General features: G+C 46.4%; 1 protein-coding gene across 9 annotated transcripts in view; it reads left to right on the forward strand.

Annotated features, from left to right (window-relative positions):
* Positions 1 to 17,798, forward strand: part of LOC121279313 (protein FAM214B) — a 163,847-nt gene that overhangs the window by 99,317 nt on the left and 46,732 nt on the right. Inside the window, exon 4 of one of the 9 annotated variants that reach the window (XM_041190503.1) lies at positions 1,377 to 1,435. The exons of 7 other annotated variants lie outside the window; for them this stretch is intronic. The gene's annotated coding sequence lies outside the window, so the exon portion shown is untranslated. Of the gene's footprint in view, positions 1 to 1,376; positions 1,436 to 1,540; positions 1,646 to 17,798 lie in introns of all 9 variants that reach the window. One more of the 9 variants, XM_041190493.1, reaches the window with a different exon arrangement.

Consider the following 17,798-nt stretch of genomic DNA (forward strand, 5'->3'; position numbering starts at 1 on the left):
TATAAATACAAGCTGCAATATTTTAGATTTATTTTTGCTGGGGGTTATAAGAAATGTTATCTATATTATACTAAAGTCAACGTAATTTGTTTTAAATGTTACAAGGGCTTCAGCGCATTGCCGTAAGACCTCGTGCTGCAGTATATATACGATGATGAGGAATTTAACTTTGTTTCACAGTTGTAATTTCTTTTACATTTTTGTTCTTCTCTGAAATTACACAGGCACCCTTAAAAGGCACTTAATCATAATCTTTGCCATGGAGCTCCAGAAATAGAAGTTATCAATTAGTCTACTGGAAACAAATTCCAGTTCCAATTTAAATGTAAATTTGACAGCACTGATTAATTGGACACTCTGTCAAGTTGCACAGAAGAACTGCAGTTATCTTTTTATTGCAAACCCCTTTGCATTATGCTAGAACTGTTTCCATGCAGAAAGTATAAAATCCAGGCCAACCTCTTTCTCTGCATTGGTGAGAGGCCAAAATAGAATAAACTTGTTTTCAACTTCACTTGCTCTCAAATTTTAAGTTGCTGTATAGTCCTGTCTATTAAATGTTGATGTTTTGTCAATTTTCTCTGCTATTTTTGGTATTTGGGAAAACTTTTTGCTCTTTTGTTTTGATGTTTGAAATAATCCAGTCATCAAAGCCTTCCTTCTCCGTTTAATTTTTGAATCACTTCCTATTTTTACAAATGACTGTAGCAGTGTTCTAAACCATTTAACCCATAACCGTGAAATACATAATTTAGTATTTTGCTTTTCAACAGATGGATTTTCTTGGACATTAGATGATCAGAACCCCACTGGTCCTTGCAATTCTTTCAATTTCCAGTAAATAACTCTATCAAGAAGTATATAATAGCACTTTAGCTAAGTAATTACAGAATTACTCATTGACTGTTGCTCAACTTCTATCTATGATGCTCTTCCTAAATTCTGATTGCATGATGTGGGCCATTTTTGACATTCTATTGCTATTTCGGGCCTCTTGCTTCGCTAATTCTGTTATTAACCTGTTAGTAAATTCTGTGCTCTATCTAGAGTTCGCCCACTACTTCACTTTTTCTTTATGGATTTTGAATTGTTTTTGTTCTTTTACCCATTTTTATTGCCTCACTAATTGCTTCACAAATTAGCTGAGTATTTACAAATGGGAAAATCTGACTGGGATCAGAGACTATTAAAAAATTGAATGAATATTGATTATTACTTTAGCAGTATAGATATTTTCTGTCAAAAGTATCAAACACAGTTTGAAAAGTAGATGGATGAAGATTGAATTTTACTTGATTATCTTTTGGAGACTAGTGACTATTTATGCAAGGTCTCTGTCTTGAATGCTAATCGCCTTTTTATTTTTTGCCTGACAGAACAAGCAAGTGGACTACTCCTGGTCCTATGCTAACTGCGTGATGTATTGTAACTGACTGTGAGTTTCTCTTCCCCTTTTCTGTAGGGAGGACCTCTTCATTGCCACAAATTTGAGATGAGGAACTCTGATTATTGATGTATTTGTTTCTTTTAATCTTATTAGAAATTGACTAGTAGTTACCTGGGATGATGCTGACAAATTGACCAGCAATGTTACAGAATTTCACAGATTTTTGGGTGGAGCAATAACTTAATCTCTAATTGAAAGGTATTTAAACTCAAAATGGGCTGAGCCCTGTTTCACCTCTTAGTAACATTGATGATGAGGAAGAAATTTGATAGTATATGCAACAAATTAGATTTTACCAGAAAAATGAGCATTATGTTCCCCTAAGTTCACATTGTACTTTCTAACATTTGTGAATGGTTTATGAAATATCTAGTTGGGCAACATGTTTGCTTGTTTTGTATACATAAATCCCCTTCCCTTTGGAGACTGCAATGAATTGATAATACCAAACAGCTGGACAGTTACTTGTTTAAAAAAATTGTCTTACCTCAGGTTATGTTGTGGCATTTACTTGATTTTTATTTCCAATGTGGTGGGGAGGAGAAATGTGTGATTTATGGGAAAATTTCAAAACTTTGTTTTGAAACTAGTACCCAGAAATGGAATTGTATCTGGCACCAAGATGGTAATTAGCAAATATCTCTGTGGTGTGAGTCAGTACATTACAGCATAGTGGATCTATTCGTGGAATGTCATCATCAACCAGGGACAGATGTAGCAGAGGGCATATCTTAAATTGTGTTCTAAAAAGTAATGCTCCTTCTTTGCTGCAGATACCATTCTGAAAACTATTATTTTTATGCAACACTTCTAGAATTAGAAACATAATTTTGATTCTTAAGTTAATTCTAAAGTTAATCAGTGGAAATTATGATTATAAAAAAGTTGAAAACAGAGGCTCTTATGCAAGCTATATGTGGAGTAATAGTGTTGCAAAGTTATAGCATAATCCAGGGTATCAGATGTTTTCTAAATCATTTCAGATTTATTGTTGCACTTCCTAATTTTCTGAATATTTATATTCAAGTATGTGTGTGTATGAGTTCATGCAGCTCCCCCTGTAGATAATTGAATTGCCCATTCAGTTTAGATGATGTTGCATACTATTTGGCTATTTGGAATGTATTATAAAATCTGAGCTAGTCCTAATATGACACTCACAGTAAGGATTACCAGAAAAACGTTTACAATTTTACCACCCTATGTGATTTTCCTCCTTTCTCTATTCTCTAGCTGTTGAAATGGAGATTCATCACCTCATCATCTCCTTCAACTAGTTTTTATTTCCATAATCTCTCTCTCTCTCTACCATGAAACCATTGTCGATTGTAGTAAAAACCCATCTGGTTCACTAATCCCCTTTAGGGAAGGAAATCTGTTGTCCTCACCTGGTCTGGCCTACATGTGGCTCTAACAATTGCAGCCGTGTCGACCCTGTGAAGTCCTCCTTACTAACATCTGGGGGCTAGTGTCAAAATTGGGAGATCTGTCTCACAGACTAGTCAAGCAACAGCCTGACAGTCATCCTTATGGAATCATATCTTACAGATAATGTCCCAGACTCCACCATCCCTCTGTTTGACCTGTCCCACCAGCAGGACAGACCCAATGGATGTGGTGGCACAGTGGTATACAGCCGGGAGGGAGTTGCCCTCAACATTGACTCCGGACCCCATGAAGTCTCATGGCATCAGGTCAAACATGGACAAAAAAACCTCCTGCTGATTACCACATACTGCCCTCCCTCAGCTGATGCATCAGTGCTCTTGCATGTTGAACATCACTTGGGTGATGCTGCTGAGGGCGGTAAGGGTGCAGAACGTACTCTGGGTGGGGGACTTCAATGCCCATCACCAAGAGTGGCTTGGTAGTACCCCAGCTGGCCGAGTCCTAATTGGCATAGCTGCTAGACAGTGTCTGCAGCATGTGGTGAGGGAACCAACAAAAGGGAAAAACATACTTGACCTCATGCTCACCAACCTGTCTGCTGCAGATTCATCTGTCCATGACAGTATCGGTAGGAGTGACCACCGCACAGTCCTGGTGGAGTTCCACCTTCACATTGAGGATACCCTCCATTGTGTTGTGTGGCACTACCACTGTGCTAAATGGAATAGATTTTGAACAGATCTAGCAACTCGACTGGGCATCCATGAGGCACTGTGGGCCATCAGCAGCAGCAGAATTATACTCGAACGTAACCTGTAGCCTCATGGCCTGGCATATCCCCCACTTTACCATTACCGTCAAGCCAGAGGATCAACTCTGGTTCAATGAAGAGTGCAGGAGGGGATATCTAAAAATGAGTGTTAACCTGGTGAAGATATAACAGAGGACTACTTGCGTGCCAAACAGCATAAGCAGCAAGTGACGGACAGAGCCAAGCAACCCCACAACCAATGGATCAGATCTAAGTTCTGCAGTCCTGCCACATCCAGTTGTGAATGGTGCTGGACAATTAAACAGCTCACTGGAGGAGGAGGCTGCACAATATCCCCATCCTCAATGATGGAGGAGCCCAGCACAGCAGTGCAAAAGATAAAGCTGAAACATTCGCAATAATCTTCAGCCAGAAGTGTCGAGTGGATGACTATCTCAGCCTCCTCTGGAGGTCCCCAGCATCACAGATGCCAGTCTTCAGCCAATTCAATTCACTCCACGTGATGTCAAGAAACAGCTAAAGGCATTGGATACTGCAAAGTCTATGGGCCCTGACAATATTTTGGCAATAGTACTGAACACTTGTGCTCCAGAAATTGCCGCGCCCCTAGTCAAGCTGTTCCAGTACAGCTACAGCACTGGCATCTACCCGGCTATGTAGAAAATTGCCCTGTGCACAACAAGCAGGACAAATCCAACTCAGCCAATTACTGCCCAATCAGTCTACTCTCGATCACCAGTAAAGTAATGGAAGGAGTCATCAACAATGCTATCAAGCGTCACTTGCTTAGCAATAACCTGCTCACTGATGCCCAGTTTGGGTTCCACCAGTGCCACTCAGCTCCTGACCTCATTACAGCCTTAGTTCAAACATGGACAAAAGAGCTGAACTCCCGAGGTGAGGTGAGTGACTGCCCTTGACATCATGGCAGCATTTAACTGAGTGTGGCACCAAGGAGCCCCAGCAAAACTGGAGTCAATGGGAATCATGGGGGAAACTCTCAACTGTTTGGAGTCATACCTAGCACAAAGGAAGATGGTTGTGGTTTTTGGCGGTCAGTCATCTCAGCTCCAGGACAACACTGCAGGAGTTCCTCAGGGTAATGTCCTCGGTCCAACCATCTTCAGCTGTTTCATCAATGACCTTCCTTCCATCATAAGGTCAGGAGTGGGGATGTTTGCTGATGATTGCACAATGTTCAACACCATTCGTGACTCCTTAGATACTGAAGCAGTCCATGTCCAAATGCAGCAAGACCTGGACAATATCCAGGCTTGGACTGACAAGTGGTAAATAATGTTCATGCTGCACAAATGCCAGGCAATGACCAACTCCAACAAGAGAGAATCCAACCATTGCCCCTTGATGTTCAATGGCATTACCATCACTGAATCCCCCACTATCATCATCCTGGCGGTTACCATTGACCAGAAACTGAACTGGACTAACCATATAAATACTATGGCTACAAGAGCAGGTCAGAGGCTAGGAATCCTGTGACAAGTAACTCACTTTATGACTCCCCAAAGATTGTCCACCATCTACAAGACACAAGTCAGGAGTGTGATTGGAATACTCCCCACTTGCCTGGATGAGTTCAGCTCCCACAACACTCAAGAAGCTTGACACAGTCCAGGACAAAGCAGTCCATTTGATTGGCACCACATCCACAAGCATTAATTCCCTCCACCATGACGCACAGTGGCAGCAGTGTGCACCATCTACAAGATGCACTGCAGGAATTCACCAATCTGCTAAGACAGCACCTTCCAAACCCATGACCACTACCACCAAGAAGGACAAGGGCAGCAGATAGATGGGAACACCACCACCTGGAAGTTCCCCTCCAAGTCACTCACCATCCTGACTTGGAAATATATCGCCATTCCTTCACTGTGTCTGGGTCAAAATCCTTGAACTCCCTTCCTAACAGCACTGTGGGTGTACCTACACCACATGAACTGCAGTGGTTCAAGAATGCAGCTCACCACCACTTTTTCAAAGGCAACTGGGATGGGCAAATAATGCTGGCCCAGCCAGCGAAGCCCACATTCTGTGAATGAATTAAAAAAAATCTAATGGCCATTAAAACCCAAGCTTGCCCCTATTTACTGAGTTGACTTTATCATGCTTTGTCCCTTAACTATTTCAGACTTTTGGCAGTAGATTTTACACTCCCAAACTGGGGAGGCAGCTGGGGGCTTGTTAAATCCAGCAGGTGACCAGCTTTCTGACTACCTGTCTGCCCTGTCCCAACCGGATCTATTCCAGTGGTGGGGGTGATTTTGGGTGGTGCCCACCCATCAATTAATGCCCACTTAAGGGCCTCATCCCGCCACCTCCAGAAATTAACTGGTTACAGGAGAGGCCCATGCCATGTGGCCGGTCTGGCGTGTTTCCCTGTGTGGGCTGGTGGCAGGCAGTAGTTGGGTCCCTCCTTGACAGCACCCTGGGCCCAAGCGAGGACCCCACCACACCCCCCATAAGGTTTCACCTCCCACCACCACCCCCTGACATTGCATTCCTGCTGTGCCCTGCCAGCTTGACACCTAGTGAGACCCTCAAACGTATACCCTAATCCTGATCCAACACCATGTGTTCTGTCCTGAAGTGCTGGTGAGCTGCTGTTCCCCTTGTTGGGGGATGGGGAATCTGGTGCCTTGTATAATTCAGCCCATGGTATCCTATACGCTGAAATACCTAGGCATCTCTTTTTCTTTTTTAAAAAAACAGCAAAGGAACCCTAGATTTTTGCCTAACCTGGGGACTTTGAGGCCTTCTGTTAGAACAGCTTCTGTTGTGATCGCAGCCCAAACTGAGAATGGAATTTGCAAGCTCCCTAAATGTGTTGGATGTCTGCCATGCTTTTAAAAAGCGTTTATCTTTCTGATCTTCATGTTGGGGAAATTCTATTATTGAATTCAATATTGCAGACTTCACTAGTTTTTGACTTTGAAAATGTTCTTCAGTAACGTTCGTTAACTTCTGTCTAGTGTTTCTTTTTCTTCTGACTGCTGCTTCAATATGGCTCAGCCAGTTACTAAGGGCCTCAATGCTTTTTGTGATAGTCACTCATTTAAAAAAAAGTAGTTGCTGAAATGGATCAAGGCTCATAAAGCAACCACTTAAAAGCCTGCATTTCAAATGGGCAAGCTTTCGAGATCATGCAAATAATTTTCACTTTGTCTGGGTGAAAAACTGGCAGTTGTACTGGCCTCCTGTAATATGTCTGTCACTGTCCCATGCCTGCTCCTGAGTGCCTTATAGTTTGCATTTATTTTGTCACAGAACATGACATCATCCCTCCCACCATGGATAAAATCAAGATCAACACCAAACTGCTCCATTGCACTTGAAATATACTATTCACCAACTTCTTGTTTCATATCTGGTGGTCTAAACCTGAGTGAAGGAGAGCAGCTTCCCCCAAGCAAATTTATGCCTATTAGATCTTCCATTACTTTTAATTGAAGGCTTTGCAAGTATTGTTCTTCAGTAGTTAGTGAAGTTAGGAGACTGCAGAAATCTGGCTTTAGTGCCGGATGGTCAACTATAGATGTCCTTCTAACTCTACATATTTCAGCAGAGTTGTATAATAAATTCCCTCATGTTTTGCTTAATTGAATCGTACCTAGGATTTGATTCATTCGATCATAAGGCCAAACTAGGAGGTACAGTGAATTACGAACAGAAAACGGCAAAAGGACATGGTCTGATTAAGCAAGCAAATGAAATGTTGGCAGAGCTGATTTAACGTAACAAAATATGAATAAGAATGACAGTTGGGAATATAATAAAGTAGAGAAAAACACATGAGCCTGAATTTTAGGCTTGTCAGGAGAGTGCGTTCGGCAGCACCAGAAGCAGATGTGAAATCTGCTCCTGCCTGCGAACAGCTCCCGACAGTGATTGCATGCTGGCTGGCCAATTAACTGCTGGCCAGCGTGAAGCATGTGTTGAGAGAGGCTAAGCTCTGCTGGTTGGGTTGGAGGGGGGGGGTTGGTGGGAAGAGGGGGGGGTGGGGGGGGGGGCGCCGGAATCAATGTAGCTGGGAGTGGGGAATTTAAAAGGAGCTGCCTGAGGGCTAATATGCATTGAGGATCTGCTTCAGAGAGGTGCTGTAATATTTTAAAGGTGCAGACAACTGTGTTGATAATACTGTGCAGGAAAGTGTGGTTGGAACACGAGTAATGTCTTCTGGACCCTGAACCGATGCCAGGTGTTTTGGAAATGGCCGAAGTCAACCGGCCCCCTGATTTTCAGCTGAGTGCCTGCAGGTTCTACTGAGTGCACATCGGGAGATATTGCTGCTGAGAAATGGAAAGAGGACGTCTCCACTCTTAATTAAGAAGGCATGGACAGAGGTGGTAACTCTAGTCAGTGGCCATGATGTAGTCCGAAAGACCTGGATGCAGTGCAGGAAGGGGTTCAATGATCTTCTGTGGTCTGCCAGGGTGAGTATTGAGTCCCCATGTAACCATGCAGAGATGTGTTTGTGTGTGACAGCACTTGTTGGGGCTTCCGGGTGTGAACCCCTCCTGAGCTTGATTTGGCACATCTTCCTGTGCCCTTTTAAAAACTGTATGTGAGTAGACAGGATGGCTGGTGAAGTGCCGCATTGTGATGGACACCTAAACCTGCGTCTTTGTTGGGGGAGGCTGTTATACTCTGGCATGTATAGGGGGACTTATGAAAGCACTTGTGACCTTACAGGAGAAAAAGAGTCACAATGCACAGGAGTGAAGACGAATGGGTGGTTCTGTTGCTAAGTCAGGTGGAGGAGCCAATCCAGGAGGTGGCTTGTGAACATGGAGCCGGGTCCACTGGTCATGGAGAGCCACGGGTCTCAGAGGAGGTTAAGAGTCCAGTGGACAAGGAAGAGATTGCAGGGGGGGGGTTGTAAGACTGACAGGTGAAATCCACTAATCCCCGTTGCTTGTCCATTAAGAAGTCTTTGTTCAGGTCCATTTTGAGAAGCTACTAGAATGCAGTCGGAGTCATTAATGCTGCTTGAGACTGACATATGTTTTCCCTTCCCCAGATGGAACATCCTCCAGACCGCAGGAAGACCCTGAGGACCCTCCCTTGATCAGATGCACCCGTATCACATCCTCCATCTGCACCATGCACCACCGCAGATACAAACATGTAGTTGAGCATGAGCGTTCCAGACCAGATGGAAGAGCACACTGGGGAAGGCACATCAAATTCGCTTTAGGATCTGGCAGATGCAGAGAGTCCCCAGGGCACCGACCAATCGGAGGGTTGCTGAAGACCAAGATGATGCTGATCCTGAGGCACATGGCAAGCATTTGGAGTCATTCATCAGGCAGTAAATGCTAGATCTCCAGCAGGATGCATGTGAAGATCTGGCAGAGATCCCCGAGGGCCTGCATGCCAAGGACTCTGTACTGGAGGAGTCCATGCCGAGTGTGAGCACTGCGTTCACCCACACCTGTGAATACAGTTTCCTCCATGGAGAGAATGGCCACTCTCATGGAACGATAGCTCCAGGAACTCAATCAGGAGTTCCTGGGGTAGTGTTCAGACCTGCGAGCCCACACACTGGCAGTGACCTCAGCAGGTCACTGCCAGTATGAGAGATGGCTGAGAGAGGTGACTGTGCTGGCATCCCATCCATCTCTGTTGAGCAGGGAGGTTCAAACAAGCCTCGTGTTGGCAAACAACCTGCAGTTCCATGCATCCGGGGCTTTCTGTCAGGGCTCTCCTGATGATGGCTGCAGCTCCTCCCCCTACTTTGCCAGTGACCATCGCATCTGAGGAGACCACAACGACTGAGGAATGCCCAGCCTTGGCACTGGACTCTCCTGCCCAGTCGGGGCCACACAGGCCCTGGCAACCAGAGGATGGCTGCCAAAGTCATTAAGGTCGACGGAGCATCAGAGTCAGCAGCCTGCCTCCAATCCAGCTGCCAGTGAGCGGGAAGCACCAAGATGTAGCACTCATAAGCAGAAATGAAGTCAATAAATCACAGAAGGGGTTTCATGGGTGAATCATTTCTCATTGACACTTGTGAAATTGTGTACATAAATGCGACAAATGACTATTAAAATGTGAGATCATGTCAGAAGGCCTTATTATGCTAATATAATAGTTAGGGAGGAGGCCTGGAACTTGTGTATAACACATTGAATGGGCTGAGAAGTTTATTTCGGAGGGAGGGACAGGAGAGGATGGTGCTAGGAGGGTCTCGTCAACCCTGATCTTACGATGGTGGTCTCTTTGTGATCATTTGGACTCCTGGCTTTGGACTTCTACTGCAAAGTCCTCTGATTCAGGGTCTCCCTGGCTCTCGTAAGCATCCTTGTTGCTGGATTTTGTTCATTGCCTTGGAGCTGATCAGGCTCCTCCTCAGAATCATGCTGGATTCATTACCTGCGGCCTCTGGAACAACATTGGTGTCTTCACCCTCCATAGGATTCCCCCACTGAGAGAGCCAGATTGTGTAGGGCATAGCAGACTACTCCAATAAGGGAAATGCGTTCCGGAGGATATTGCAGTGATCCCCCTGAGCAGCCCAGGCAGCGGAACCTCATCTTGAGCAGGCCTTTTGTCCTCTCAATGATTGACCTTGTGGAGGCATGACTGTAGTTATAGCTCTCCTCAACTGGAGTCTTTAGGTGTCTAAGCAGTGTCATCAGCCACCTTTTGAGTGAATAGCCTTTGTCACTCAGCAGCCAGCCATCCAACCGTGCTGGAGCTATGAACAGTCTTGGCACCTGGGAATGATGCAAGATGTACACATCATGGCAGCTTCCAGGATACCTGGCACAAACCTTCAGGATCTCGTGAAAACAAAAATAAAAATAACTGGAAAAACTCAGCAGGTCTGACAGCATCTGCAGAGAGGAAGACAGTTAACGTTTCAATCCGTATGATTCTTCAACAGAACTAAGGAAAAATAGAAGAGAGGTGAAATATAAGCTGGTTTAAGGGGGAGTGGAACAAGCAGAGCTGGATAGAGGGCCAGTGATAGGTGGAGATAGCTAAAAGATGTCATAGACAAAAGGACAAAGAGGTGTTGAAAGTGGTGATATTATCTAAGGAATATGCTAATAGATGACATTAAGGGTAGAAAGCAGGACGAGCAAGGTATAGATAGTCCTAGTGGAGGTGGGGTGGGAGGAAGGGATCGAAATAGGCTAAAAGGTAGAGATAAAACAATGGATGGAAATACATTTAAAAATAATGGATATAGGTGGGTAAAGAAAAAGCTATATAAATTATTGGAAAAAAGGGGAATCGGAAAGGGGGTGGGGATGGAGGAGAGAGTTCATGATCTAAAATTGTTGAACTCAATATTCAGTCCAGATTTCCAGCATCCACCCTTTTTTGCTTTTATTTCAGTATCTCATGCTTGTGGTCACACACAATCTTAATGTTCAGAGAGTGAACCCACTTTCTATTCACACAGGCAACTGGCTCCCTTGCAGGTGCCTTGATGGGCATGTGTGCAGTCAATGGCTCCCTGAACTCTTGGAAATTCTGCTATTGCAATAAAACCTCTGACTTGCGCTGACTGGCTGACCTCATCTGTCTTGTACTGAATGAAGGTGTTCACCCATTGGAACAGTGCACCCGTCGCCAACTTAATGCAGTTGTGCGCAGCAGATTGCGACACTCTACGGAGATCTCCCACAGACCCCGTAATGAACCCAAGGCATAAAAGATTAGGGCAGCTGTGACCTTCAGAGCCACTGGTATTGGTTGGCCACCTACACATTTTTAGGCTATCTCGGGTCTGATCATGTCACATATTGTGGTGACTGTTTCTCTAGAGAAACGGAGCCTTCTTCGACACTACCTCTGTCATGTCCTGGTAGCTGGATCGCAGCCTGTATACTCTTCCAGCTGGATATTGGCGCCTTCTCCTTCGCAATCAATGCCTGCTGACCCTTGACTCCTTCTAGCTGCGCCTCTTGGTCCTGAGGACAGATTCTAGCACTGTGGGCAACTGGCCCCCTCTTCTTTCTTGTCCTCACAAGCTCTTCTGAGCAGGTCCTTGCAGCAAAGTACACAATATCCACGCCAGACATATGCTTGCACAGCTTTGAACAACGAAGGGGCCTATCTGCAGAAAGCCTCCATAAAGATTTACTCTTGAGTTATCCAAATGAACAAAATTATTCAAAAAATAATCCACACACCCCCAACTCACTTCAATATTCCTAACTCCTCACCTCTCTAAAACCTTCTGGGCCTTTTATCCCGTCCTGGATTTAGAATTATTAAAAAATGCCTGACTGATTGGCCCATGCACCAAGGGTAAAAGTGCACAGGCCACTCAAATTAGGGGTGTATTGGGCTTCTATTGGCCTTAATTGGCCCTTTAATTGCGGGTTGGCATGATTCTGATAATTGTGCCCGCCAGACAAAATATTGTGAGGTGGCATCTTGCTATTACACGATGCATTGTGACTGTCATGCGTCCACACAACTATCGTAAAACTCAGGCCATGGGTTGGAGGAAGGATCCAGAAAATTTAATGCCCAGGGCTGAAAGCATTTCAGACAACATCCATAAGATTGATCTCTGCATCCAGTGAAAGACTGGAAACCTGGACTTTTGAGCATTGAAATGTAGATCCTGCTGCCACATGGAGTGGTTGAACCAGATAGTATTGACACATTTAAGAGTAGACTTACATAAACGAGGGTGATGAGAGTAGACAGATATGGGGTGCAGGGTGGGAAGAAATAATTGGAGTAGGAGGGGACTTGTTTGGAGTACAGACCAATTGGGTCAAATGGTGTATTTTTATATTGTAATCTGTTTGTAATTCTATGGGCAGAATCATCCCAGATTTGCACTAAGTATGGTAGCAGGCGAGAGAAAGGACGTTTTACCCGCTGGCCGCAATGATGGCTTTACTCGCCATATCCCAATCCCACCTCATTAATAATGCATTCCCAGGAAACACGCCATTCGCAGGCAGGTGGACTGGCAGGCTTTCATTCTCACCCCCCATGCCATCACTTTGCCGCTTCATTATGCCGGGCGTCATATTTAAACTGTATTTAAAGTGCAGCCACATGAGCACCTCTCAGTGCTTCCAGACTGCTGCAAAGAAGACAAGGCAAGAAGGCTGCAGCCCCCCAGTTTAATGACGCATCCCTCGGGCATCTTTTGGATGCAGTGGAAGCCCACTGTGATGTCCTCTACCCCCACTCTGGCTGTAGGAGGGACAGCAACATCACCAATCCAGCATGGGAGGAGGCGTTGGCAGCGGTGGCCAGTGCCAACGCCCGACAAAAGAGATAGTCACCCAGTATCAAAAAAGGATGAATGATCTCCTCCGTTCCGCCAGGGTAAATCATTCTTCTTGTTATACTCAACCCACGCACTCATAACTCATCACACATTCACAGGGATCTCACTGCCAGTTCAAGGGACATCACCATTCACTCTCTCACACACACCTTCATTGTCCTCATGCTGTTCATGGGACCACACACGACTCACTCATGCCAGGCACACTAATCGTCTGGCCTGGCAGGCATCTTGCTTATACTCTCTCCATCTCCATTCATGTAGAACAAGCTGGCACATAACAACAGGGAGAGGTCACAGACCAGTGGCAGAATGCCTGAAATCAAGCTCCTCACGGACTTTGAAAATAGAGCATCCAGCTGGCCGGTGAGGATCTGGACCGTTCCTGTGCTGGTGGTGAGGTCGGCAGTGTTCTACCAATCCAACAGTGCAACAGCCATTAGACAACCATGCTGTGAGTGATGTGTCCTGTTCCACAGTCCCTGACATGCATTAATTATCTCTCATTGCTTTTGCAGGCACATCTGGGAATCAACCAATGGAGTCCACAACCCAGGACCTCCAATCAAGTCCAGAAGAAACCTCTGGTGAGGAATCTGAAGGTATCTTCATTGAAGACCCATCACAGCGCTCACCCACACCCTCCACCAGTGTATAGATATACACCTTAGTGGGACCTACCTTTTCGAGTACCCTCGAGATCACAATCTGTTGAGCACATCGCACTGTCCAATCCACAGCAAGCAGCAGCAAAACTTCCCAGGCGTCCAGCTCTCAGAGGACTGCTGGAGGCCAGAAACTGTCAGATGACCAGCCTCTGGACTCGGTCATGTCTCAGTTGCTGGACCTGCAAAGGCAAGCTCGGGAATATCAGGAAGGGATGTCTGCTGCACTCCTCAGATTGCAACGGTGGAGGAATCCGTCTGCCTTCAGGCTGAGGTGATAGTACTGGCATGCCAACGCACCGAGGTCAAGATTGGTAGGACGGCGGACACCATGGAAACCTTAGTCCAGGACATCGCTCCTGCACTGTTGCGTGGGCTGAACTCAATCGCTGGCTCCACAGTTGGCCTCCAACAGTGTACGTGAGAGCGGTGCAGGAGCGCTTGATCTCACTCAAGCTACCCCTTCTCAAGGAATCAGCCAGCTGCTCACTTGCACCCATAGGGAGGAGGATCAGCAGTTGCACACCCTGGGACCATTCACCCAGGTGACTCTAGGAGTGTCCATCCCATTCGAGTCCCCTCTTCCTGTGACCCCAGCAGCTCTAGTTCCACAGACCAATAAAGGTGTCACTGCCACACAGCAGGACCCTGAGAGCAGGCTGGGGCCCTCCAGAGAATGCCCGCCAAGGTCATCACAGGGCGTAGCAGTCAGGAGGCTGCCTCTACCTCCACTGTGGATGTCAGGGAAGCACCAAGATGTAGCGGCAGGGTTAGGAAGGTTAAGATGTAGTTGCACAGCCTGGGCACGGATGTTAATCACTTGTACATAATGTTTACTATTGTAAATAAACTCCCAAGAATGTCTCCCTGCCTATGGTCCTTGTTCTGATGAGCAGCGTTTGTGTCATTCAGATGTGAAACCTTGGTTCCTGTTCAAGTTAAAAGTAGATGTCTCAGTCCAGGGCCTCTTCCCTGTAATTTGTTCAGCCTTCAGACCAAAGTGGTCTGGCCTCACTCCCTGGACACATTACTGATGCCTGCACCTCGATGCTTGTCATTGCTGCCAGAATGTCCTGGGCAGGTGTCAGAATTCCGTCATTCTCTCTGTCTCTCAACACCTTTGAAGATGGGGCTGGCCCCCATCTCCTCAACATTTGTGACCAGTGATGCTATGCTCCTAAGGGGGACAAGGTGCTGAAGGCTGACCAAAGATCAGGTGCATTTAAAGTTTCAAGGCTGCATCTCCATGATATGACCCTAATCACAGAGCACAAGTGAGTGGCCCTCAGCCAGACAGGAGTCGGACATTTACAGAGGCTTTGTGAAGATCTATGGAGTGTTTTCACTGCATGTTGTCGTCATTTTTTGGAATTGAGTGACCATCAGGGCCTCTGCTGCTTCTCAATGACAGGAGCCTCATTATAAAGAGTGTGTGGACTTCCATCAGCCAGACTGGAGCCAAATGTTCACAGATGCAATGTGAGGATCTATGGTGTCTCCTCACTACTTGTCGTCGTCATCATCCTCCACAAAGCTAGCATCTATGAGGGCCTCCCGAACACGCCTGCCTCTTCTGGCCAGTGTGATGGCCTCAAAGCCGTTGTCGTTGCCTTCAAGGACCCCCTCAACCTAATCCCCCTTGACATCCTCCTCATCGGAGGAGACATCCAGTTCCTCCATCTCCTCCTCAGCCAGCCCCTCTCCCCATTGCAGCGCCACGCAGCAGGTGATGACTATATGTAACACCCTCTGTGGACTATATTGCAGGGCTCCACTGGACCGGTCCAAGCACCGGAACTTCATTGTCAGCATCCCGATGATTTGCTCCACCAGTGTACGAATTGCAGCATGAACCTTGTTATACTTTCATTCTGTTGCAGCCTGAGGCAGGCCTCCATGGGTGTCATCAGTCACGTCCTCTGCAGGTAGCTCTCCTCCCTGAGGAGCCATCCCTGCAGCCTGTGTGGACCCTGGAAGACGTCAGGGGTCTGAGACCAACTGAGAATGTAGGAGCCATGGACACTGCCAGGGAACCTTGTGCAGACCTGCAGAATGTGTTTCTGGTCGTCGCACACCAGCTGCACATTCAGCGAATGTTGCAGTTGACATAACTGACCACTTTTTGTGATGGAGATCTGAGTGTCATGTGAATGTATTTGATGGCACCCTGCACCTGTGGGAAACCCAATTGCTTTTGCATCCTAGCTGTCTTGGTCCCGGGCAAAATGCACAAAGTTGTGTGCCTTTGCAAAGATACCATCCATAACCTCATGGATACATTTGTGGGTGGAAGCTTGCGATATCCCACAGAGGTCACATGTGGAGCCCTGAAGGGAGCCACTGGTGTAAAAATTGAGCACCGCGGTCACTTTCACAGCCATGGGTAGTGAGTCCTTCCATGACCCCGTGACCCCAAATCCTGTAGTTGCTGGCAGATGTGACCAACCAGTTCCCTTGACATGCGCAATCTTCGGTGACACTGGTTCTCTGTCATCTGCAGGAATAAAAGGCAGAGTGTCTCAACCCTGGGTCTAGCTAGGTGTCGACCAGCAACGGTTCACTGTGGCTCTTCAGCGGTGTGTGTGGGATCCCCAGCTGCCCCTTTTTCTTGAGCTGCTCCTCCCTCTGCCTCGCCAGGCCTCTCTGTTGCTCTTTTCTCCTTCGTCTCTGCTCTCTATGCCACGAGGCACAAAGCTCAGCCACCAGGCTCCAAGCTCCTCATGTATTCCTCCTGAAGGATGAAAGAGATAGACGTGTGGGTTAGTTTGGATTTTCTGTTAAAAATTAATTTACAAGATCTGGGCGTTGCTTGCTGGGCCAGCATTTACTGCCCATCCCTAATTGTCCTTGAGAAAGTAGTGGTGAGCTGCTTGAACTGCTGCAGTTCATGTGGCGTAGGTACACCCACAGTGCTGTTAGGAAGGGAGTTCCAGGTTTTTGACCCAGCAACAGTGAAGGAACGGGGATATATTTCCAAGTCAGGATGGTGAGTGACTTGGAGGGGAACTTCCAGTTGGCGGTGTTCGCATCTTTCTGCTGCTCTTGTCCTTCTAGATGGTAGTGGTTGTGGGTTTGGAAGGTGCTGCCTAAACAGCCTTGGTGAGTTACTGCAGTGCACCTTGTAGATGGTACACACTGCTGCTACTGTTTGTTGGTGGTGGAAGTAGCGAATGTTTGTGGAAGGGGCATCAATCAAGCGGACTGCTTTGTCCTGGATGGTGTCCAGCTTCTTGTGTAGTTTGAGCTGCACTTGTCCAGGCAAGTGGGGAGTATTTCATTACACTGCTGACTTGTGCCTTGTCGATGGTGGACAGGAGGTGGATTATTCGCCACAGGATTCTTAGCCTCTGACCTGCTCATGTCGCCACAATATTTATATGGCTGGTACAATTCAGTTTCTGGTCAATGGTAACCCCCAGGATGTTGATAGTCAGGGATTCAGCGATGGTAATGCGATTGAATGTCAAGGGGTGATGGTTATATTCTTTCTTGTTGGAGATGGTCATTGCCTGGCACTTGTGTGGTGTGAATGTTACTTACCACTTGTCAGCCCAAGCCTGGATATTGTCCATCTCTTGCTGCATTTGGACATGGACTACTTCAGTATCTGAGGAGTCGCAAAAGGTGCTGAACATTGTGTAATCATCAGTGAACATCCCCACTTTTGACCTTATGATGGAAGGAAGGTCATTGGTGAAGCAGCTGAAGATGGTTGGGGCAAGGACACTGCTCTGAGGAATTCCTGCAACTGAGATGATTGACATCAACAACCACAGCCATTTTCCTTTGTGCTAGGTATGACTCCAACCAGTGGCACATTTTCCCCCTGATTCCCATTGACTCCAGTTTTGCTCAGGCTCAACAATGCCGCACTCAGTCAAATGCTGCCTTGATGTCAAGGGAGTCACTCTCACTTCACCTCTGGCGTTCAGCTCTTTTGTTCATGTTTGAACCAAAGCTGTAATGAGGTCAGGAGCTGAGTGACCCTGGCAGAACCCAAACTGAGTGTCAGTGAGCAGGTTATTGCTAAGCAAGTGCCGCTTGATGGCACTTTTGATGACCCCTCCATTACTTTACTGATGATGGAGAGTAGAATGATGGGGTGCTAATTGGGCGGGTTGGATTTGTCTTCCTTTTCATGTACAGGACATACCTGGGCAATTTTCCACATTGCCAGGCAGATTCCAGTGTTGTAGCTGTACTGGAACAACTTGGCTAGAGGCGCGGCAAGTT

The sequence above is a fragment of the Carcharodon carcharias genome, chromosome 1, assembly GCF_017639515.1.
Source record: "Carcharodon carcharias isolate sCarCar2 chromosome 1, sCarCar2.pri, whole genome shotgun sequence".
NCBI classification, from domain to species: Eukaryota; Metazoa; Chordata; class Chondrichthyes; order Lamniformes; family Lamnidae; genus Carcharodon; species Carcharodon carcharias.